The 25,916-nt window shown below is 35.2% G+C and overlaps 1 long non-coding RNA gene across 2 annotated transcripts in view; it reads left to right on the top strand.

Moving 5' to 3' along the window:
* LOC109552846 (uncharacterized) overlaps positions 1-25,916 on the top strand; it is a 140,679-nt gene that overhangs the window by 62,553 nt on the left and 52,210 nt on the right. The window contains exons 7-8 of one of the 2 annotated variants that reach the window (XR_004529245.2): positions 10,909-11,073; positions 17,561-21,819. This is a non-coding gene — a long non-coding RNA (uncharacterized lncRNA). Of the gene's footprint in view, positions 1-10,908; positions 11,074-17,560; positions 21,820-25,916 lie in introns of those variants that run through there. The other variant, XR_012324811.1, reaches the window with a different exon arrangement.

The raw sequence follows: 25,916 nt of genomic DNA on the forward strand, positions 1-25,916 counted from the left end.
TATAGTAAACCAAAACAAGAAAAATAATGGCATCAATAAAAAGAAAGCTGAAATTATTGAAAAACAAAAGACAGAAGTAGAAGGATGAACATAAGAAACTGACTTAAGAAAAATGAGAAAATCTGGCCAAACTAATAATCACAGAGGATTTTAGAAATATAAAATCTTTTTACCAATTCAAATAGTTTTCATGGCTGTATTGTATATCACCTTAAAGAACAAATATTTCATATTTATTAAACTACTCTGAATTATAGAAAAAGAAAATTCCTCTAGTCTATTTTACTAGGTAGCAAACCTTGATTCTAAAATCCAATAAAAGATAATCCAAAAGGAAAGGAGAGAAGAAGTGAAAAAGGAAGAGAGAGTGGGAGGGACCAAGGAATGCAGGAAGGAAGGGTAGGGGGTACTGGCATAAAAATAGATATATTGATTTATTGAAAAACTACCATACTGTTACCAAAGGACTTCACCATTTAACATTCCTACCAACAGTGCATGAGGCTTCCGATTTTTCCACATCTGTATCAACACCTGTTATTTTCCATTTTCTATTATAACCATCTGAACAAATGCAGAGTGGTATCTTGTTGTGGTTTTGATATGCATTTAACTAATGACTAATGATTTTGAACATTTTTATGTACTTATGGACAGTTTTGTATCTCTTTTGGAGAAAAATATTTCTCACATTTTTAAAATAAATTACATTTCTTTGTTTCATTGAGTTGTAAGAATTCTTTCTATATCATGAATACTAGTTCCAAATGATAAAGCTCAATTTATCTATTTTTTTGTCGTTGCTTGTGCTTTTGATATTATATCTAAAAAACTGTTGCCTAATCCAAGGTCACAAATATTTTTGCCTCTGTTTTCTTCTAAGAGTTTCATCATTTTAGCTCTTACATTTAGGTCTATGAAGCACATTGAGTTAATTTTTGTATATGGTGTATCATAAGAGTCCAAATTCATTCTTTTGCAACTGGATATCCTTGCACAATTTGTGGAAAAGACTGTTCTTTCCTCATTGAGTTATCTTAGCACCTTTGTCAAAAGCAATTGACTATAAACTTAAGGGTTTATTTCTAAACTGTTGATTCTATTCCATTAAGCAATATGAATATACTTATGCCAGTACCACACTGTTTTAATTACTGTAGCTTTATAGTAGGTTTTGAAATTGGAAGTGTGAGTCCTCCAACTTTATTTTTCTTTTTCAGTATTGTTTTGGATATTCCAGTTCTCTTGAATTTCCATATGAGTTTTAGGATCAACTTGTCAATTACTGCAAAAAAGACAACTAGGATTTTGATAGGAAGTATACTTAGATAATCATGTGATTTTTGTTCTGTATTATATTCACATAATATATTACATTGATTGACTTTTGTGTATTAAAACAACCTTGCATTCCTGGACTAAATCTCACTTGGTCATTGTGTATAATCCTCCTTTGTGTTACTGGATTCAGTTTTCTAGTATTTTCCTGAGGAATTTTGCATCTATATTCATAAGGGATATTTGTCTGTAGTTTGTCTTTCTTGTGATGTCTTTGTCTGGTTTTGGTATGAGAGTTAATACAGGCCTCAAGGAATGAGTTAAGAAGTATTACCTCCTCTGCTATTTTTTGGATATGTCTGTGAGTATTGGTATTAATTTCTATTTAAATATTTGGTAAAATTCACCAGTGAAGCCACTTGGGCCTGTACTTTTCTTGTGAGAATTGTTTGTTGACTAATTAAATTTTTTTGTGTTATCAGCCTATTCAGATTTTCTATTTCTTCTTGCATTCATTTCAGTAGTTTATGTCGTTCTAAGAATGTGTTCATTTCATCTAGATTATCTCATTTGTTGACATACAAGTATTCATAGTATTCATTTATAATTCTATTTCTGTAAGGTGAATAGCCTTTGTTTTTAATTCTTGACTTTAGTAATTTGAGTCATCTCTCTATTTCTTGCTCAGACGAGCTAAATGTTTGTCAAATTCATTGATCTTTTCAAAGAATCAACTTTTGGTTTTGTTGATTTTCTCTTCAGTTTTTCAATTCTCTGTTTCATTTGTTTCTGTTCTAATCTTTATTATTCCCCCCCCCTTCTGCTTTATTTGGTTTAGCTTGCTCTGCTTTAGTTTCTTAAGAAGAAAGATTAGGTTATTGATTTAAGATCATCCTTTTTCCTTGCTATAGGTAATTATAGATATATATTTCCCTGTAAGGACTGTTTTAGCTGCATCCCATAAGTTTTTGTATGTTGTAGAACTGTTCTTATGAGGTATAAACTGGGGTTCTTTTCAGGAGGTAGTTGTCAGGTAATAAAAATTCAAGGGGGTCTGTGTTTAAACTGGCATCGATCTTGTCACTCAATAAGTCTAATATTGTCACTCAAGAAATATGCAGATTTAAAATGGTCAGTATTCAGTTCTCCAGATTAACATCTCATTCACATGGAATATTCCTACACATTCCTACAGTCTTATAGTTCATACTGCTACTGTCTCCTAAATAGGGAGAAGAAGATAGGGGGAAATTTTTGACAAATATCTCCACTTCCAGAGTCAGCCAAAAAAAATTTTTTTTTTAATCTTTCATTCCATTTTGGAGTTTTAAGATAGATCTCTTATTATTTTATGTATATAATTTTCTCATGAATCCCTCAAATTTACTGCTTTTTGTCCTGGCTCGTACCCCTTGGGGATATAGTATAGTATGTTGAGAATAAAACATGTGACTTGTTCCAAGAAGGATTTGTATTCATAGTCTCAGAAAAAGATGGCTTTCAAAATGTCCAATTGTTTTTCACAATATCTGGAAAGACACTGATAAGGTATCCTAAAAGTAATCAAAATTGAAGTTGCCAAGACTGCTTCATTTACAAGTATTTTTTTACTCTTACTACTGAAAACTGGGTCCTCCTCTAAACGACAGTGTTATTATCTGCAAGTTATGGTGGCAGTTTAAAACACTAGGAGAATTACTTAGAAGAATATTCTAATGGCCACATAGGTCACTGTCTTTATATTTAACTGAAAAGTGTGCAGAAAAATCTACCAGACATTTTTTTATTCATCGTTCCCACTGGATTTCTGAGACTTTCCTCTTGAATATCCCACTTATGTCTTGGAAACATTTTTCTTTTCTAATGTGCTTAACTTCTTTTGAGGTTTCACATTTTTAGTGGGCTTTGTCTTTCTCTTTAATTCTCAATAACACTTTTTTGGCCATGATTTACCTATTATCCTGTAAGAATTCACTTGGTTTTCATTCAGTCTAAATAACCTCTTTTGTATACCAAGGAATTTGATCAATTAGAATAATATCAGTTTCAAAATTTATGAAACTTGGAACTTTTTCTTGCTTAGTCTTTTCTTTCTAGCAACTGGCTATTCTCTTGGGTTTTAGTAATCTATATATCAGGAGGAAAATGTATACTTTCATTTCTCTCACTGAGTCCAATTTGGCTCCCAGAACCAGGACTCTTTCCCATAGAAGACAAACTCAAACTTTTAATTTCCTTTACCTCATTCTGTGACCCAATTGAAAACAATACTGTAGTCGTTTAAGTCCTACAAACTTATTATACCTAATTATTGACCTGCAGAAAATATAAAGTTTTATTTCTTAAGCAAAAGAAGACATAGGACCCATATCTTGCCATGGAATTTGTTTCTGGTTCATTAGAACTTTATACATTCTTCAATTCTTATGTCTAGCCCCAAAGACTTTCACAGTGTTTACCTAGACTTCCTTACAATATATAGCTGTAGATTAAAAATGGTAGAAAGCCAAAAAATTCTGATATTGTTTTAACATCTTTATTGGAGTATAATTGCTTTACAATGGTGTGTTAGTTTCTGCTTTATAAAAAAGGGAATCAGCTATACATATACACGTATCCCCATAGCTCCTCCCTCTTGTGTCTCCCTCCCACCTTCCCTATCCCACCGCTCTACGTGGTCACAAAGCACCGAGCTGATCTCCCTGTGTTATGTGGCTGCTTCCCACTAGCTATCTATTTTATATTTGGTAGTATATATAAGTCCATGCCACTCTCTCACTTCGTCCCAGCTTACACTTCCCCCTCCCCGTGTCCTTAAGTCCATTCTCTACAAGTGCGTCGTTATTCCTGTCCTGCCCCTATGTTCTTCAGCACCTTCTTTTTTTTTTTTTTTTTTAGATTTCATATATATGTGTTAGAATACGGTATTTGTTTTTCTCTTTCTGACTTACTTCACTCTGTATGACAGACTCTAGGTTCATCCACCTCACTACAAATAACCCAGTTTCGTTTCTTTTTATGGCTGAGTAATATTCCATTGGATATATGTGCCACATCTTCTTTACACATTCATCTGTCGATGGACACTTAGGTTGCTTCCATGTCCTGGATATTGTAAATAGACCTGCAGTGAACACTGTGGTACATGACTCTCTATGAATTATGGTTTTCTCACCGTATATGCCCAGTAGTGGGATTGCTGGGTCGTATGGTAGTTTTATTTTTTTTGTGGTACGCGGGCCTCTCACCATTGTGGCCTCTCCCACTGTGGAGCACAAGCTTCGGACGTGCAGGTTCAGCGGCCATGGCTCACGGGCCCAGTCGCTCCGTGGCACGTGGGATCCTCCCAGACGGGGGCTTGAACCCGTGTCCCCTGCATCAGCAGGCAGACTCTCAACCACTGAGCCACCAGGGAAGCCCATTTTTAGTTTTTTAAGGAAACTCCATACTGTTCTCCATAGTGGCTGTATCAATTTACATTCCCACCAACAGTGCAAGAGGGTTCCCCTTTCTCCACACCCTCTCCAGCATTTATGGTTTGTAGATTTTTTGATGATGGCCATTCTGACTGGCATGAGGTGATACCTCATTGTAATTTTGATTTGCCTTTCTCTAATAATTAGTGATGTTGAACATCCTTTCATGTCTTTATTGGCAATCTGTATATCTTCTTTGGAGAAATGTCTATTTAGGTCTTCTGCCCATTTTTGGATTGGGTTGGTTTGTTTTGATGTTGAGCTGCATGAGCTGCCTGTATATTTTGGAGATTAATCCTTTGTCAGTTGCTACATTTGCAAATATTTTCTCCCATTCTGAGGGTTGTCTTTTCATCTTGTTTATGGTCTCCTTTGCTGTGCAAAAGCTTTTAAATTTCATTAGGTCCCATTTGTTTATTTTTGTTGTTTTTTTTTCTCTAGGAGGTGGGTCAAACAGGATGTTGCTGTGGTTTATGTCACAGAGTGCTCTGCCTGATTTCCTCTAAGAGTTTTATAGTGTCTGGCCTAACATTTAGGTCTTTAATCCATTTTGAATTTGTTTTTGTGTATGGCGTTAGGGAGTGTTCTAATTTCATTCTTTTATATGTAGCTATCCAGTTTTCCCAGCACCACTTATTGAAGAGGCAGTCTTTTCTCCATTGTATATTCTTGCCTCCTTCATCAAAAATAAGGAGACCATATGTGTGTGGGTTTATCTCTGGGCTTTCTATCCTCTTCCATTGACCTATATTTCTGTTTCTGTGCCAGTACCATAGTGTCTTGATTAGTTTAGCTTTGTCGTATAGTCTGAAGACCAGACACCTGATTCCTCCAGCTCTGTTTTTCTTTCTCAAGATTGCTTTGGTGGTTCGGGGTCTTTTCTGTTTCCATACAAATTGTGAAATTTTTTCTTCTACTTCTGTGAAAAATGCCATTGGTAGTTTGAGAGGGATTGCACTGAATCTGTAGATTGCATTGGGTAGTATAGTGATTTTCACAATGTTGATTCTTCCAATCCAAGTACATGGTATGTCTCTCCATCTGTTTGTATCATCTTTAATTTCTTCAGTGCTTATAGTTTTCTGCATGCAGGTCTTTTGTCTCCTTAGCTACGTTTATTTCTAAGTATTTTATTCTTTTTGTTGCAATGGTAAATGGGAGTGTTTCCTTAATTTCTCTTTCAGATTTTTCATCATTACTGTAAAGGAATATAAGAGATTTCTGTGCATTAATTTTGTATCCTGCTACTTTACCAAATTCATTCATTAGCTCTAGTAGTTTTCTGGTAGCACCTTAGGATTCTCTATGTATAGTATCATGTCAGCTGCAAACAATAACAGCTTTACTAGTTCTTTTCCAATTTGGTTTCCTTTTATTTATTTTTTTCCCCTGATTGCTATGGCTAAAACTTCCAAAACTATGTTGAATAGTAGTGGTGAGAGTAGGCAACCTTGTTTTGTTTCTTATCTTAGAGGAAATGGTTTCAGTTTTTCACCATTGAGAATGATGTTGGCTGTGGGTTTGTCATATATGGCCTTTATTATGTTGAGGTAATTTCCCTCTATGCCTACTTTCTGGAGGGATTTTTATCATAAATGGGTGTTGAATTTTCTCAGAAACTTTTTCTGCACCTATTGAGATGATCATATGGTTTTTCTCCTTCAATTTTTTAATACGGTTTATCACATTGATTGATTTGCATATATTGATGAATCCTTGCATCCCTGGGATAACCCCCACTTGATCATGGTGTATGATACATTTAACGTGCTGTTAGATTCTGTTTGCTAGTATTTTGTTGAGGATATTTGCATCTATGTTCATCAGTGATATTGGCCTGTAGTTTTCTTTCTTTGTGACATCCTTGTCTGGTTTTGGTATCAGGGTGATGGTGACCTTGTAGAATCAGTTTGGGAGTGTTCCTCCCTCTGCTATATCTTGGAAGAGCTTGAGAGGCATAGGTGTTAGCTCTTCTCTAAATGTTTGCTAGAATTTGCCTGTGAAGCCATCTGGTGCTGAGCTTTTGTTTGTTGGAAGATTTTTAATCACAGTTTCAATTTCAGTGCTTGTGATTGGTCTGTTTTTATTTTCTACTTCTTCCTGGTTCAGTCCCAGAAGGTTGTGGTTTTCTAAGAATGTGTCCATTTCTTCCAGGTTGTCCATTTTACTGGCATACAGTTGCTTGTAGTAACCTCTCATGATCCATTTTTTTCTTCAGTGTCAGTTGTTACTTCTCCTTTTTCATTTCTAATTCTATTGATTTGAATCTTATCCATTTTTTTGATGAGTCTTTCTAATGGTTTATCAATTTTTTTATCTTCTCAGAGAACTGACTTTTAGTTTTATTAATCTTTGCTATCCTTTGCTTCATTTCTTTTTCACTTATTTCTGATCTGATCTTTATGATTTCTTTCCTTCTGCTAACTTCAGGGTTTTTTTGTTCTTCTTTCTCTAATTGCTTTAGGTATAAGGTTAGGTTGTTTATTTGAGAAGTTTCTTGTTTTTTGAGGTAGGATTGTAATGCTATAAACTTCACTCTTGGAACTGCTTTTGCTGCATCCATTATGTTTTGGGTCATCGTCTTTTCATTGTCATTTGTTTCTACGTATTATTTTGTTTCCTCTTTGACTTCTTCAGTGATCTCTTGGTTATTAAATAGTGTATTGTTTAGCCTCCATGGGTTTGGAATTTTTACAGATTTTTTCCTGTAATTGATATCTAGTCTCGTAGCATTGTAGTCAGAAAAGATACTTGACATGATTTCAATTTTCTCAAATTTACCAAGGCTTGATTTGTGACCAAAGATATGATCTATCCTGGAGAATGTTCCAGGAGCACTTGAGAAGAAAGTGTATTCTGCTGTTTTTGATTGGACTGTCCTATAATATCAATTAAGTCCATCTTCTCTAATGTGTCATTTAAAGCTTGTATTTCCTTCTTTATTTTCATATTGGATTATCTAGCCCATTGGTGAAAGTGGGGTGTTAAAGTCCTGTTCTGATTGTGTTACTGTCAATTTCCCCTTTTACGTCTGTTAGCATATGATTTATGTATTGAGGTACACCTATTTTGGGTGCATAAATATTTACAATTGTTATATCTTCTTCTTGGATTGATCCCTTCATCATTATGTAGAGTACTTCTTTGTTTCTTGTAATAGTCTTTATTTTAAAGTCTCTTTTGTCTCATATGAGAATTGCTACTCCAGCTTTCTTTTGATTTCCATTTGCATGGAATATCTTTTTCCGTCCCCTCACTTTCAGTCTGTATGCGTCCCTAGGTCTGAAGTGGGTTTCTTGTAGACAGCATATATACGGGTCTTGTTTTTGTATCCATTCAGCCAGTCTATGTCTTTTGGTTGGAGCATTTAATCCATTTACATTTAATGTAATTATTGATATCTATGTTCCTATGACCATTTTCTTAATTGTTTTGGGTTTGTTTTTGTTGCTCTTTTCCTTCTCTTGTGTTTCCTGCCTAGAAAATTTCCTTTAGGATTTGTTGTAAAGCTGGTTTGGTCTTACTGAATTCTCTTAGCTTTTGCTAGTCTGTAAAAGTTTTACTTTCTCCATTGAATCTGAATGAGATCCTTGCTGGGTACAGTAATCTTGGTTGTAGGGTTTTCCTATCATCACTTTAAATATGTCCTGCCAGTCCCTTCTGGCTTGCAGAGTTTCTGCTGAAAGATCAGCTGTTAACCTTATGGGGATACCTTTGTATGTTATTTGTTGTTTTTCCCTTGCTGCTTTTAATACTTTTTCTTTGTATTTAATTTTTGATAGTTTGATTAATATGTGTCTTGACATGTTTCTCCTTGGATTTATCCTGTATGGGACACTCTGCGCTTCCTGGACTGGACTGTTTCCTTTCCCATGTTAGGAAAGTTTTCAAGTATAATCCCTTCAAATATTTTCTCAGTCCTGTTCTTTTTTTCTTCTTCTTCTGGGACCCCTATAATTCAAATGTTGGTGTGTTTAATGTTGTCCCAGAAGTCTCTAAGACTGTCCTCAGTTTTTTTCATTCTTTTTTCTGTATTCTGCTCTGTGGTAGTTATTTCCACTATTTTATATTTCAGGTCACTTATACATTGTTCTAACTCAGTTTTTCTGCTATTGATTCCTTCTAGAGAATTTTAAATTTCATTTATTGTGTTGTTCATCATTGTTTGTTTGCTCTTTAGTCCTTCTAGGTCCTTGTTAAATATTTCTTTTATTCTCTCCATTCTATTTCCAAGATTTTGGATCATCTTTACTATCATTACTCTGAATTCTTTTTCAGGTAGACTGACTATTTCCTCTTCATTTTTTGGTCTGGTGGGTTTTTACTTGCTCCTTGCTCCTTCATCCACTGTGTGTTTCTCTCTCTTCTCATTTTACTTAACTTACTGTGTTTGGGATCTCCTTTTCGCAGGCTGCAGGTTCGTAGTTCCTGTTGTTTTTGGGGTCTTCCTCCAGTGGCTAAGGTTCGTTCAGTGGGTTGTGTAGGCTTCCAGTTGGGGGGAACTATTGCCTGTGTTCTGGTGGATGATGCTGGATCTTGTCTTTCTGGTGGGCAGAACCGCATCAGGTGGTGTGTTTTGTGGTGTCTGTGATCTTATTATGATTTTAGGCAGCCTCTCTCTTAATGGGTAGAGCTGTGTTCCTGTCTTGCTAGTTTTTTGGCATAGGATGTCCAGCACTGTTGCTTGCTGGTCATTGAGTGGAGCTGGGTCTCAGCGTTGAGATGGTGATCTCTGGGAGAGCTTTCACTGTTTGATATTACGTGGAGCCGGGAGGTCTCCAATGTCTTCAGGACCAATGTCCTGAACTTGGCTCTCCCACCTCAGAGGCATAGGCCTGACACCCGGCCAGAGCACCAAGACCCTGTCAGCCACACAGCTCAGAAGAAAAAGGAGAAAAAAAATAAAGAAAGAAAGAAAAAATATATATATAATAAAGTTATTAAAATAATAAAAATTTTTAAATTATTAAAAATAAAAAGTAGTAAAAAAAGAAAGAAGAGAGCACCCAAACCAATAAAGAAATCCACCAATGATAACAAGTGTTAAAAACTATACTAAAGGGCTTCCCTGGTGGTGCAGTGGTTGAGAGTCCGCCTGCTGATGCAGGGGACACAGGTTCGTGCCCCGGTCTGGGAAGATCCCACATGCCATGGAGCGGCTGAGCCCGTGAGCCATGGCCGCTGAGCATGCACGTCTGGAGCCTGTGCTCCGCAATGGGAGAGGCCACAACAGTGAGAGGCCCGCGTACCGCAAAAAAAAAAAAAAAAAAAAAGTGACAGACAGAACCCTAGGACAAATGGTAAAAGCAAAGATGTACAGACAAAATCACACAAAGAAACATACACATACACACACAAAAAGAGAAAAAGGAAATATATATATATATCTACATATATAAAAAAAAGAAAGACAGCAACCAAATCATTAAACAAATGTACCAATGATAATAAACTCTAAATACTAAACTAAGATAAACATAAAGCCAGAAACAAATTAGATGCAGAAAGCAAACCCCAAGTCTCCAGTTGCTCCCAAAGTCCACCGCCTCAATTTTAGGATGATTCATTGTCTATTCCGGTATTCCAGAGATGCAGGGTACATCAAGTTGATTGTGGAGATTTAATCCGCTGCTCGTGAGGATGCTGGGAGAGATTTCCCTTTCTATTCTTTGTTCTCACAGCTCCTGGGGTTCAGCTTTGGATTTAGCCCCACCTCTGCACGTAGGTCGCCTGAGGACATTTGTTCCCTCCCAGACAGGACGGGGTTAAAGAGCAGCTGATTAGGGGGCTCTGGCTCACTCAGGCCAGGGGCAGGGAGGGGTACAGAATGCGGGGTGAGCCTGGCGGCAGAGGCCAGAATGACATTGCAACAGCCTGAGGCGCATGTGTGTTCTCTCGGGAAATTGTCCCTTGATCATGGGACCCTGGCAGTGGTGGGCTGCACAGGCTCCCGGGAGGGGAGGTGTGGATAATGACCTGTGCTTTCACACAGGCTTCTTGGTGGCTGCACCAGCAGCCTTAGCATTTCATGCCCGTCTCTGGGGTCCGCGCTGATAGCAACAGCTCGTGCCCGTCTCTGGAGCTCATTTAGGCGGTGCTCTGAATCCCCTCTCCTCGCGCACCCTGAAGCAATGGTCTCTTGTCTCTTTGGCAGGTCCAGACTTTTCCCCAGACTCCCTCCCAGCTAGCTGTGGTGCACTAGCCCCCTTCAGGCTGTGTTCACACCGCCAGTCCCCTCTCTGGGATCCAACCGAAGCCGAAGCCTCAGCTCCCAGCCCCCGCCCATCCCAGCGGACGAGCAGACAAGCCTCTCGGGCTGGTGAGTGCTGGTCAGCACCAATCTTCTGTGTGGGAATCTCTCCGCTTTGCCCTCTGCACCCCTGTTGCTGCACTCTCCTCCATGGCTCTGAAGCTTCGCCCCCACCACCCACCCATTTCCACCAGTGAAGGGTCTTCCTAGTGTGTGGAAACTTTTCCTCCTTCACAGCTCCCTCCCAGAGGTGCAGGTCCCATCCATATTCTTTTGTCTCTGTTTCTTCTTTTTTCTTTTGCCCTACCCAGGTAAGTGGGGAGTATCTTGCCTTTTGGGAAGTGTGAGGTCTTCTGCCAGCGTTCAGTAGGTGTTCTGTAGGAGTTGTTCCACATGTAGATGTATTTCTGATGTATTTGCTGGGAGGAGGGTGATCTCCATGTCTTATTCCTCTGCCATCTTGAAGTTCTCCCCAGTCCTGATATTTTTGAGAGTAACGGTCACTAGTTTTTTTAATTCATAAATTATAGATTGTTTAATGTTCTTGTAATCTGTCTCAAAGAAAGATATAGAGATGATTCTTTTTATAAATAATTATTTGCTTCTGTTAAGTACAATTAAGGATCATAGAGTTAAAGGCAGGCAAATTGGTGAAACATCATTCAAAACTCACTCATATTTGCAAGTTACACTGAAATATTTAAAGGCTTTCTCTTAGTATCTTCCAGATAACTAAAAATTATTTTTCTTATGCCATACTCAGACTTTCATACTTATATTGAAATGTCAGCAATCCTAAATCATGAGAAATTTAAATGGAACTTTCAAACAAAAAGAGAGCTTAGAAATCCAATTGAACACATTTAAATGAATAAATGGAGGTGCAAAAGGCCAAAGACTTGTCAAGATCACACATAGTGGAAGATATCTGATTCAAACATAAGTCACTAAAATCCTAGCATTGTTCTTTCTCGCCAAGCTTCCTATTGAACAATGAAGTGTCTCTTAACCTTAGAATATATTTCACACACAAGAAAGCATGAAGACATAAGGAGGAAGACAACTCCAGTGGAAACTCCTAGCTATTAAAGCACTGGTTTATGAATTTCGCTAGGATGAAAATACTCAACACAAGTAAGAAATATATAGTCGTAAAATCACAGATATTTCTAACTCTAAATAAAATATGTTTTAAAGAATCTTAAATCCTGTTTCTTAATATTTAACAGACTCTTTTCAAAGTTAACTAAACTTAAAATTAGATAGGTCAGCATTCTATTTCTTTGCATGCCTCTCTCCTTTTGAAATACAAATTATAAAAATCTTTCCCATGACCTGAAATACAACAACTCAAATGTTGTCTTGTGTTAAATATAACTCCATAATTATGCACTATCTATAGTGCTCATGTGTTGTACAGTATGTATTTTTTTTCAAGTCAACAATTCTCCATTGAAAGGAAAATATCTCTTATTCTGGGGCTTGTACTGAGGAAAAAGCATTTTAGAAAAATTATTTTTCCCCACAATAGTTCCACAATTTTGCCTGACTACTATTTTGGCTTAAACTTGGAACCACAAGATTAAAGTCTAATGTTTATAGTCTTTTCATTTTATTTCTCTGGACTGCCTATAATCCCTTCTAATCATTTCAGCTATGGCAATTTTACCTACTGCGATAATGCCTGCTCCAACATACAGGTTTTATGTGTGTAGCTATGTTATTCCACTGGTTTGGCATGTTTGTGTCACATTATCAAGTCTGAGTTTTCTCAGTGGGCCTTCTTTGAGCTTTGTAGTCATTATTTTGAAGTACTGCTTCTTGCTGAAATGTTGGTTCTGTCCGAACAGTCCACTGTAATCTTGTTCTATGCATTATTATTCTTCTTTATCAGACAAAAATTTTAAATATGAATGAAACAAGCCCCCATTTGCCTTTGCCTTTCAACTTTATATCTAAGAGAAAGTATAAACATAGTTCTGTACTATTAAGTAATATTTATTATAAAGCCATACTTTTTAATATAAAGATATACTAGACAAGACCTATCAAATAAGTAAAAGCATATTAGATATTTCTAAATCAAAAATAGGGTAAAAGCTCTTCTAGAAGAATATTTATCAAACCAAGAAACTCAACAAAGTACCTCAGATTCAACGTAGGACATAAAAGTAAAAAATTAAACTGTGAGCAGAAAAACCATGGAAGCATCTAAGCTTCATGTTTCAATAAAGACCTTGAGATTTAAAATACTAATACATTTAAAATACTAATAGCAACTGCTATTCAAGATTGGCTTATAAATTCAAAAAAACATATTTCACAAGCTACCAGAGCCTATTACTTCATTTTGCAAAATTCATACATGAACTGCCACACTTGTAACTTCAGAGAAATTGTAGAATGATTCTGAAGAAAGAGGACTGTCTGAAAATGGACTAGTGAGGATTTTCCAGGTTGCTACTCTTTCACTCTTCTCATGGGATTCAAAGTGGCTACTGCCCTGACTGATATTAATGTGTCATTTTCAAGTGCCATTGTGGCCCACTGCATCTGCTATCTTTCCAGGTAATAGAATTCTGGAAACCTAGTTCGATGAGCATTAGGAAGGCATGGGATTAGACTAAAATACTGAATGCCTCAGGGACACATGCTAGGCAGGAAGCTCAAAATCCAGGAGCTTTAAAGAAGACTATTTTGGAGTATCACACAGGTTCAAAATGTTTTTGAAGTTCCTGACCAGAAGACCCTGGTCAAATTACGGGAAATTAAACATTGTCAAGATGATAATTGCAATAATTTAAATCTGTAAAATAGCCTTGAATGCAATTATTAATAGAATGACAATGAAATAAATGTTTCTCGTATTCTGTAGAAACCAACCATCATCAAATGAAGAAATATATTCATATAATGCTAAATGATCAATAATAACTATGCGGTAGTTTCTCTTAATCTGCCTCAACTCTTCTGAATTTGTATAAAAGAACATTTCAAAATCAAAGGTTTTCTTTAAAATTTTTGTTTTATATTGTAGTATATAGTTGATTAACAAACAATGTTGTATTAGTTTCAGGTGTACAGGAGATTATCAAAGTTATTTTTAATGATTGAGCAGCTAATTAAGCATTAACAAAGGCCATTGTCATTTACATGACAAAATCCAGAAGTCCTTCAGGACTAATTAGGTGACATCAACCCTCAATTCTCCCTAATGAGGCCTTTGTAAGTCTTAGAACTATTTAACTTTTTAAACTTGAAAGCTATATAGATCTGTCAGAGTTTGTCCTTTTAAATTGAAATAATATTTTATATTTTGCCTTTAAAGTGTTAAGAAAAGTCTCTGACGTTAAAAACTCAGTGTCAGTGTAAGTTAATAAGGAACTTTATGAAAGCCGCTAAAGCAGTTCTCCAACTCATAGAAGATAAGAATAGCCTACGAAGATTCAAGGGAATGTTTCAATAATTAATTCTTTTATTTGGTACCTTTTTAATTATTTAACTCCAAAAATCCAAGTCTATTTCTAGACCCCATTCATTCAACTACATGTTTTTCATCCTGTTTTTACAAAGTGACTCAACCTCTATTTATTTTTTTAAATGATTATAACATACGTGGAAATGTGGTCACCTGTGATTCATCCTGTGCCTGTATGGCACTGACCATGTGGAAGTGAATCAGAGGTTGGACTCTATTCTCATCATGACTGATCAACTTGGTAGTATGTTCATTTTCACACTGAAACAAGCAATGTGAAATCAGAGAACAATGTTAAGGAATAAACATTTGTTTTGAATCCCTTAATCAGAAAAAGCTAAAATTTCATAATAACAAGTATGAATGTTTCACTTTAAGAGCTAAAGCCACATCTACATATGGGATTTGTTGTGAAAGACTTTCAGTTTTCTCTCTGAATGCATTTGTGTGGACAAGACAAAACATTAGGTCATCTCTGAAGAGAAGTAATTGAAAAGGTTCTATGCTCAGGCCCATGTTACCAAAGGCAACTAAATCTTGAATGCTTTGAATTTGTTATGACCAATGTATAGATTATAATGCTATACATTGACTGGGCAACATTTAATATTTTAAATTTTGAGAAACTGACCTTTCATATACTTTTTCTCTTCTTTCCCCCTCATGAAAATCATAGTTATCATTAAGAATTAACCAAGTTATAATTTTAAGAAATTTTAAAAATACTTATAGATACTATTCTCAGATGCATACTTTAGAAAGGAAAATTACTTCTTTAAACCAAGATTTCAAGCTTTAAAAAGTCACAGAAGTTTATCATGTACCTTATTTTTGCAATATCTCCACCTGAAAAGTGAAGATATATATATACTCATTGTGTCCAAATCAATTAAAACTGGTTTTAGTTTTTTAAACATAATTATTTAGCATTTGAAGTTGCTAAAGATTATGTACAATGGATATTTTTTAATCTCATATAGTTTGTGATCTTTAGTCTTGTGTCTTAAAATATCCAATTGTTACCAGTTGCCTTTTGTACACTAAGATTGCATAAAGTGTCTCATTTGATTTAAATTACAGAAAATGTTTTCAACATCTATGTTTTCTGTGTCTCCTTTTTACAATGTTTTCAACATCTATGTTTTCTGTGCCTCCCTTTTACAATACTAACCTGAATAAATGCTATGCCCCTTTCCTTAGAGGAGAATATGATTTGGTATCTAAAAGAAAATTCAATACAGGCTAGCATACAATCAACTTTTATTTCCTAAGTAAAAATTTAGTAAAAAATCAGTATTAAAGGTTTTTCTTTTGAAACCCTAAAGGCAATAATGGCATCAATGTAGGTATAAGGTAGTACTGGTTTATTTTCATATTTAGGTGCTAAATGGTAAAATTTGGAGGGGAAATACCAAAGAGAAGCAGCTAGGAATGGTCCTGCTTTGTGGTTTGGCTTGCATGGTGCAAGGCCCCCATAAGCACAGGAAGACAATATAGCTAGCACTAAAAAATACAGAGAGGAAAACTTAAACACTGGACAGTAGTTGATAAATCTAGTAAATACTAACATCACTATTAACATAGTAGCAATCCATACTCACTTCTCCCCAACTTTCACCACACTTCCAGGGCAGAAGAACAAATAGAACTTGTCTGTGTCTTCAGAGTGAATAGTGAGCTACAACTGTCTCAACAAGTTTGAAGCAGTGTAAATTATCAGGACCCAAAAGAGAATAAGAAAATAAGAACTTGATTTTGATTTTTAAAAAGGAAAAGTGTATAAAATAAAGCACAGGCAAGACTCAGGAAGCAGTTCAGAGGCAGAACTTTCTGAGACGCCCTAAAGCAATGGGACACAGCAAGAGGGATCCTTTATACTATGCCCATGGCTGAGAGCCTGGATGGGAGAATGTGTTAGGATGCTGACTAAAAAAAATTTCCCAATAGTTTTTCCATGTAAACATGTACCTGCAGGAGTTTTACTTAAATTTTCTCTTTAAAGAGTAATAAGGTGGAAGCAGCCCTACCTTATATTAAAACATACTATAAAGGTACTATAATTAAAAGAGTTTGGTGTTGCTATAAGGACAGAAATAATCAATAAAACAGAAGAAATACTATGAATACTTAATATTAATTTTAATAATATATTACATAATATAAGGAGGTCAAATGAACAAGGAAAGAAAATCACTTTCAATAAATGGCTCTGAGACAATTAGCTATTTTGGCTACAAATCACTTTAGATCATGTCTTCATATAAACCAAAATAAATTTCAAGTGATAAAAACTATGTTAAGATAAAATGCTAGAATAAAATAATGACTTTTTACTAGCCCCTGAATAAGAAGGACACTCTAAATTTAAATTAGTGAGATAAATCATAAAGGAGTAATATATTTGACTTCACAGAAAGGTCAAATTTCGGTGCACAAAAAATAGCAAAAACAAATGTAAAGTGAATTAATTCTTTGAAGGGATTGATGTATTGTCATCCAACACAGAGCAGATTAAGGATTCTTCCAAAAATGACAGTTTCACCTTTTTCATGTCACCAAACCTTGCTCTCAGCTGCTGGGACATAAGAGTTCTAGTTCCCTATTTATAACTTCCAACTTCTTCTGCTGCTAGAGAATGTACAAATAAAAATAGTAATGTAGAGATAAAACTCGATTAGGTACTAGCATAATATAACATTTTTAGGAAAATATTGTATAAGCTACTTTTTTAGCTTATACAGTCAATTTTCACCAGATACTGTCTATTACAATACAAATTATGCAACTGTTGTAACAGTTCACATCCTCAAGTCAGGAGCCTTGGAATTCCCAGTAGAAATCATTTTAGTTTTCATTTCTCTTCCTTGGGGAAGAACACCTTTTGTATTCTCTATTTTGTATATATATTTTTTGTTTATATATATTTGTGTATATTTTGTGTATATATATGTTCATAAATATATATGATAGAGAACTTTTTTTTGAAGATTTTCTTTTGATGTGAACCACTTTTTAAAGTCTTTATTGAATTTGTTACAACATAGCTTCTGTTTTATGTTTTGGTTTTTTGGCTGCCAGGCATGTGGAATCTTAGCTCCCTGACCAGGGATTGAACCTGTACCCCCTGCATTGGAAGATGAAATCTTAACCACTGGACCACCAGGGAAGTCCCTGAAAGGGAATTTTTTCATTTAAGGGAAAAATTCTTTCTTTAACTATATAAGGGATTTTATAATTAGGGAAAAATTGTTCTTTTTGCATACAATTTTGTCACATGAAATCAAATTAAGGGTGTCCACCTGACATTGTTTTATAAAGCCATGCAAATTTAAAACATGTTAGATCGAAGATAATCAAAGCACTCTTCATAATAAATGATGCTTTGCTTTTACTTTTACCTGGATTTCAAGTCCAGAGTGTAAATTAGACTTCAGGTTTATGAAACAGCTTGATTAGCAACCATTCTAGGAATTCATGAATCTATAATAAGAATAATCACTAATCAAGTATGCAACTATGTGGCAGGCACAGTGCTTAAGAGTTAACTGAACTTTAATCTTTACCGTAATCACATGAATTAAGGACTTTCATTATTAGCATTATAGGGAAAAATATCTAAATAAAGATATAAATTTGTAGATTTAGTCTAAATATTGGGATCAAATTTTGGAGGACACTTAAAAACCATTCAGTTGCAGGAAAATTATCCATCATTTGGGTTTTTGTGATTATTCTTTTATTCAATTACTAGAAAATTTTCTACGAATATATGATGTTTAGTTATTAATTATTACTCTTTCACTCATAGAACTTTGATTTTAAGTGAAGAAATTCCATATGCAATTTCCTTTGTAGCATACCACAGTATCTCACATAACTTCATGTAGGTAAAAACAGCAGGATATTAGCCCTTTAGAAATAAAGATTTGTTTTCATTTAGGAAAACAAAGTTCTCCTTTTAATAAAAAGCCCCCCAAAAAGTGATCCCTAAACAGAAAAAAATTATTTTAGAAATTATTGTGTATCTGCAGAATTATTTCCCCTACATATCTATCATCTGATGCCAGCATATTTTTCAGCAGTTACCACCTGTTAGAATTCATGTTTTTGGATGAGTGATCAATTAATTTTTATCATGTTGATTTTCCCCAGCAAGCTATAGGTTCACCTCAGCTGCAAAAATTTTCTAAACTGAGCAAAGCCTCCATAGGAGAAGTCAGGATATAATCTTTCAAACACAGTGTAACTCTGTAGGAGTCTATTCAGGAATTTGAGAAAGAACTGTGAGAGAGTAAGTTTGTAGCATTTATGCTGTTTGCAAACCTGACCTTAAAAAGTGATTAAAGTCCACATATAAATGACTATACTTAACTCTTGTATAGCACTTCTGATTTACTAAGTTTAGTTAATTTGCCAAAATTTATCCTAGGCTAAATACATATTACTAGCTATCCTACAAAAGAAATTAAGTCAGAAGCTTGGAACGAGTTGTTCAAGGGGCACCCTACGTGAGTGCCAAGTTGGTTATACAGCTTTTATAGTCTCCTAACCAAAAGTCAATAATACTGAGGGTATCCCTATAGTCAAATATTGATAACACATAGATTTCCCCCAATAGATTGGATTTATTCCGTGTCTTCTTTCCAAAAGGGATTGAAGTTGAATGTTTAAGAGTTTGAACAGACAATTTGACATATGTTTGCATAACTATGATTCCCTCAGAGAAGTCTGATGAAAATAAAACCAAATTTTTGTTAGATTCTGCAAGGACTTAACCAGTTGCTCCCTAAACTACCAGAAAATACAAATCAAAGTGGAACTTGTATTCCACACATGACTCAAAGGGTCATGTCACATCAGAACTCCATTGCTCTCCATTCATAACAATCATGCTACAAAGTAAGTAAAAATTCTATCTCCCTCTTACATATGTCTTTCATTTTTCCTCAGCCAAAGGCCCCTCATTTATTCCATTAATCTAACATAAAAGCATTTCCTGCATTGCAAAATGAAACTTCATTACACAAATGGGTTTACATTCAGTGGCAGAGAGCTTATCCTCTAGTTTCCTTTCTGTTATCCTTCCTTTTAGGAACACTCTTCTCCTCCTCAAGATATGATCACCCAACTAGAGTTCCCAGCATTCCTTGCAGCCTCATGTGACCATGTGATTTGCCTCTTGCTAATGGTAATTAAGCAAGAGTAATGTGGGCAACTTCAGCCTTCTATCTTTAAAAGGGAAAAATCACTTGCCCTCTACTTCTCTTTCCACATCTCACAGTAGATAAAGCAAACAGTGGTGAGCCAGTGTCCACCAAGCAATTGAAGACAACTTTAGGGAATAGCAGAGCAACAATATAGAAAGAACCCGGGTTCCTAAATGACTCAGCAGCCTCCCTCTAGTTAGTTACATTAAACATCTACTTTGTTTGAGCCACTGTGTTTTAGGATTTCCTTGTCACAGCCTCTTATCTGTATCCCCAAATACAATTATTCAAATTAGAACTCCTTTCATCTCATTTCTACTGTTGACACTTTTGTCTGTGTTGAAACATTGCTGCTGGTGATAGTTTCACCCAAGTATGTAGCAAAAGACTATTATGGGGTCAGTATCACTTCTCTTTTTGGACAAACATGCTTATTTTGTACTATATACCTGAGCCACTGGGTTTATACAAACTTGGGGCATCCAGGCTGCTACCCTTTAGCCCCATGATATTTGTTTTTAATCATTTTATTATAACATCAATGCTGTTTGAAATTTTTCTTCACTGTGTTCTTGTAATGAATCTTATTTCTGCCTTTTTTATTATCATCATAGAACATTTATTTGTGTGTCTATTTATAATCCATAATCTGCATATGTATGACCAAGGACAATCTGACAATAGTATTTATTTCACTGATAATCACCAAATTTCCTGATAGATCCTCCCAAGCTCTCCCATTGGACTAATGCTGGATATACAAGACCTACAGCAGCAGTGTTACTGCAGGTGTTAGTCCAAGTTACTGTGGCCCCAGTATACACATATTCATGATGCAAGCTTTGTTGATAATGTTCTACAACATGGATTTACTACAAGCAAAAAGATAGTTATTCTCTTTAATCCTTTTTTTTAAGGCAAATGTTAAAATCTCAATGAAATGATGCACAACTGTATTGAAAAAGACTTACATAGTATCTGTTATTCTTCATCTTTCTTACAGCTAGAAAAACAAATGCCTAATGCCTTTCCTTTCATTTTTGGGCTCACAAATTAGAGTATTTTCAAAGAGAAAAGAACCTTAAGAACTTCTTTTCTAGGAGTTTTTAAACTGTGTTCCTGGCACCCTAGGACTCCAGAGCAGTATCTTAAAGTATGCCTAAAGAGCGGTTGGTGGAGGAGGCTGAGTGGTAGGGACCAGAGGCTCCCACCCTGCTTCAGATCAGTTTTCTTTAATCTTTAAGATGTTAGGGTTCCGTTTGAGATTTCATTTTTTAAATGTGTTTTCTAATATTTGAAAAGTGCTAATCTAGTCCAAACCAAATGAGGGAACTAAGAGCTCAAGGGAATAAGATTTACTCATGAAGTAAGAGCAGATTTGTGGTGAAGTTAAGATGGGATCCTAGTCTTTTGACATCTTGTCCAGAATTTTTATACCAAAGCTACAGAGATGATTTAATAAAATGTGGGCGTTCAACCACACACAGTTAAAGTGACATAGCTATTCTGGTATTCATGTGACTTATAGGAGTTTCAACAATAACTTCAAATTTCCCTGTATTTTTCATCTGGCTTTTAGTTCAGAATAGTGCTAAATGTTTTGATTTCTGTATCCAGCAATTAAGATTAGTATTAATATTTTTCTACTTTAGAGAAAGCAACTTTTTTAATTTAAAAAATTATGACTGCTCTAAAAAAATTTTTTTAAAGAAGGAAATTATGACATAGCAGAATGCACAGGACTCTAATAGGAAACATGATTCTAAATACTGCTCTGCCATCAAAGAAACAGCTTTGTGCCCTTTCTTTGCCAATCATGTCATCTTGACAGACCTCAAATTTCTTAGTTTTTAATGTGATTAGTCTATACAGCTTATAAGGTTTCTTCCAGATCTAAAAATCTAGAACTCTCTTTTCTAGGTTAATCCTGTCCATCTGCAGATCAAGCAATAAAGTGTATAATTATTCAGTGTATATCTCTGTGCATGATGTATGTATGTATGTTTTAGCATATGCCTACAAATCAAGGAATCTTCAAGCTTTTAATTTTATGGCTCTATTTTATGGGTTTTTTCCATTTTTAAAAATATACTGTTATTTGCATTCAATAAATTCACCCTTTTAAGTGTAGAGTTCTGTGAGTTTTTATGAATATTTACAGTTACATAATCACCACCAAAATCAAGACATATAACAATTCCATCATGCCAAAAAATTCCCACCTCCCTTTAGAGTCAACTTCACACCATACTTATTCCCTAACAACTACAGCTCTGTTTTCTGTCATTGTAGTTTCACCTTTGCTTCTTTATGTATTTTTTTTTTAATCTTGAGAGTCCTTACTTCTTTACTTTCATCTGTAGTTCTGAAAGTTAAATAGTATACACTGCACCTACTCTGATGGTTGCCTTATATCTTGTTTAATTTTAACAACAAAATTGACAATAATTCTGAGATGCAGACATCACTACACTGACTTTATATATGAGGAAACTGAGACTCGTAGAAGTAATTTTCCAGGGTAACAGAGCTAGTAAACAAAGAACCCCAGCTCCTTAATGACCACAGCACCACGATACACACCCTGATATAGCCGCTCTCCAGACTTCTTGTACATGAGAGCAAAATAAACTTTTATTTGTTTGAGCCTCTGTTATTTTGAGTTTTCTGCTACATGAAGCCAAATCTAACCTCATTTGTTTTGGATCCTCCTTTTTGAGCATCCTTTTCTCAGGACACATGCTAATCTCTCCAGCAGGCTTACCAGACCCAGGGAGAGATCATAGTTTAATTACATTTTCGGAGCCTTAAATGTGGCCACAGGTCAAAGTGCTATCTCAAATTCTTATTTTTAAAATCTCCATCTATTGGAATCTAAGTCTGTATTTCAATTAGTTCCAAACCCAGAGGAGGACAGGGATGATATTTATTGGAGCTCCTAAACGCCAACATTTATTTTCATTTTTAATTTACCAGATGATTGCCCATTCTCCAATTTGTGTTACGTATAATTTTTAAAAACTGCTTAGTCTACATTTTAGATGCATATTAAAAATACACTTTGCATCATACTCATATTCACAGAGGTCAGTTTGATTTAGCAGAGGCAACCCTGATGCTCAAATCGGACAAATCTACTTCATACTCACAGATGCAAGATCCACAGGCCAAAATTCTCTCCCTTTAACCCCCTTAGAATATCATGTACAGTGGAACACAGCTCCCTGAAACAGCTTTCTTAATCTTAAGGCTATTGACATAAGAAAAATAGTGTCTCCTACAGGGAAGAAGGCTAGAGTGGTCTGTAAATAAAAAAAGATATTATATGGGAAGAACTGAGGACTACATTTTAAAACAATGTGCTTTCACATAAGCATTTATGTTAAACAATCTGATGAAAGTTCATAAATATTTACTTCACATTGCAATCTGCATACATATTTTCATATCAGATATAGGAAGAATACAATTAAAACATCAAACCGTTACATACACAGTACACAAGCAAGTTACTTGAATGAGTAGGTTAAAAAAATAAGGTAGATTGTTAGGTTTTTTTTAGTGTTGGAATCAGTAACTTAAGAAAGGGAACATAATGTTATCTGGTATTATTAGATGATAGCATAACTAATCTTGTAGAAATGGGAAGGAAGTCATACTATGTACATTTCTCATGGAAGAAACTTTTTCTACTCTCAGTATGAGTACGTGCTCTGGGGGACCAGTGGTTTTATTTTTTGCCTATGGACTTTCTCATTGTTGGACATCACAGTGTTTTGCTCTTTTTTCTCAACTGCTAAAGCTAACGGACATATTTATGTACCCCTTCCAGGAAGCAGATATAAATTCATGACCTATGTTTTATATTCTAACATCATTCCAGAGGTCATCTTTTCTTTCTAATCTTATTTTCCTTTTGTTTATTTTAAATCATTTATCTTTTTAAATACAGATATTCCTGTACTATTTCTTAAATCATTCGTGGAAAAACACAGATTCTAAATTAATTAACTAGTAAACTATACTAATATTGGTATTTTTAGTTACCCACTTAAGACACCTAAAATAATCAGGTATTAGAATAGAATGTGAATGATACTTATATTATCATCTTACCTCTATAAGATCAATAATCAGAGGATGTTAACAGAGTCCTTCACTGTCAATGGTATAAATTCTATTTAATTCATAGGGAAATAAAGACATGAGAAAGCAAATAAGTCTAATGGTTCAAAAATTAGAAACCTGATATTAATGCACTGTTACTGACTCCATGTTCAGACTAATATGTCAGTTATTCATCAACAGAATGAAAGTTAAAGTCAATCAGCTTTATTATTTTTAAAGTGTAGATATATTTAAATGTAACCATACGAATGTGTTTTGATTGGTTCAATTTCTTATTACAGATGAACTTGAGTTAAGAGAAAAACATATCTGCTAAAATATTTGCGTAGATATATGATTCACTATAGCAATATTTTACATAGAGTAAAATAAATCAAAAATGTTTTATGCTGATATCGTTTTTACTAACAGCTCAGGAGGAAAGGGAAGAGAAAACATCTATTCTTTTTAGAATCTTTTGCCTTTATTAGGTGCCCAGGCAATCTGTCTCTAAACCTTTCTGTCTTGTGCAAACATTCAACATCATTAGATTGAAATAGTTTAACTGAGGGAATTCCAATTTATACCTCTTCTAGATCAATTATTATATTTTAGTTGTTTTAAGTGCCTCCTCTCACTTTCCAAGGTGTCCTGATTTGAGAGGCATTATGTGGTTACCCTAAATATGATGGATTTCAGTAGCTCTCAGGAATGATAGATAGCAATAAGGTGCTTACTTCTAAAAGGCCATGATTCTGTTTCTGGGAGACAAAGATCTCTGAAAACTATGGCTAAACATTTTTATGAATTGTCACTTAAATTATCTAGCCTTAGAGCATATTTAGGGATTTCTGTACAAAGTGTATAAAAATAATTCTAGATCAAAACTTTGAGAGGTTAAGTGACTTTCCCAAGGCCACACATTTACTAAGTGAGAGAGCTAGGATGCTATCCCAGATTTGTTGGATTCCAAAGACAGTGCCTTTAACTAGCTATGCTACAATAACACCCCCTACCTTAGTCCATAATTTTTGTCCAACTCACAGTTTGTTAGAACTCCACCGTACAAGTGCTGGCACACTGCTCCCTCACTGCCCAATTCAACACCTCCCATAACCCCCATCGTGAGATCATGCCAACTCTAGTTTCTAATACTTCTATTCTTCTCTGCCAGACCAAAATTAACATTTTTTCTCATGACCTAACGTGAAGTTTGTAACAACAAGTGATAATAGGTAATCAGATAAATTAATCATTACTAATGGGTTGATATCGAATGTGCAATGTCTTCTCAGGGAAAGTTGTATTCTAACCATTTAAAATAAGTATTACAATATGGTAATTAAGGGGCAGTATAAATATTGCAAACTAAACATACATCAGTCAGGTTAGAGGCATGAGAGTCAGCAGAAGGGCAGTATTTTGGGTCAACTGCATTCTGACATCTGTCAAAACTACTGCATAATCTTTTCAGCCCACTGCTATGTAAGTCAGATCTAGATATTGTCAGTCCATCATTAACAATATGTATGAAATTGCTCAAGTAGAATAATAGGGACAAAACCTTCAGTGTATTTCCCCCAAAAGTATAAAAATAGCAATATGCTTGCATTGGCCTAAACAAAGAGCTCACTGAGCCATGTACCTGCATAAGATAAACAACTCTGCAGTGCTTTACAGGTTTGCTGACTTTGTGAGAAAGTAACCAGGGCTAAGTGAAGAATGTCTATAAGAGCAAACATTCAGAATGAATGGTCAGTAAAATCTCAAATTGTATGCTATAGAATAATGTTGTAAATTATTTTCACATTTCACCTGCTTTAAAATAAATTTTATTCAGACCATAATTCTTTTAGTGTCCTGTCCTCATATCTCAAAAACATTTTCACCTCTCAGAGGCAAACTCTTCACTTCTGTCACTGCTTCTCAAATCACTAAGCCAAGAGATCATACTTGACAGCTTTAAGAATATAGATCCCCAGGCTCTTCCGGGAAGATGGCGGAAGAGTAAGACGCGGAGATCACCTTCCTCCCCACAGATACTCCAGAAATACATCTACACGTGGAACAACTCCTACAGAACACCTACTGAACGCTGGCAGAAGACCTCAGACCTCCCA

The sequence above is a fragment of the Tursiops truncatus genome, chromosome 12 (assembly GCF_011762595.2).
Source record: "Tursiops truncatus isolate mTurTru1 chromosome 12, mTurTru1.mat.Y, whole genome shotgun sequence".
Lineage (NCBI taxonomy): Eukaryota > Metazoa > Chordata > Mammalia > Artiodactyla > Delphinidae > Tursiops > Tursiops truncatus.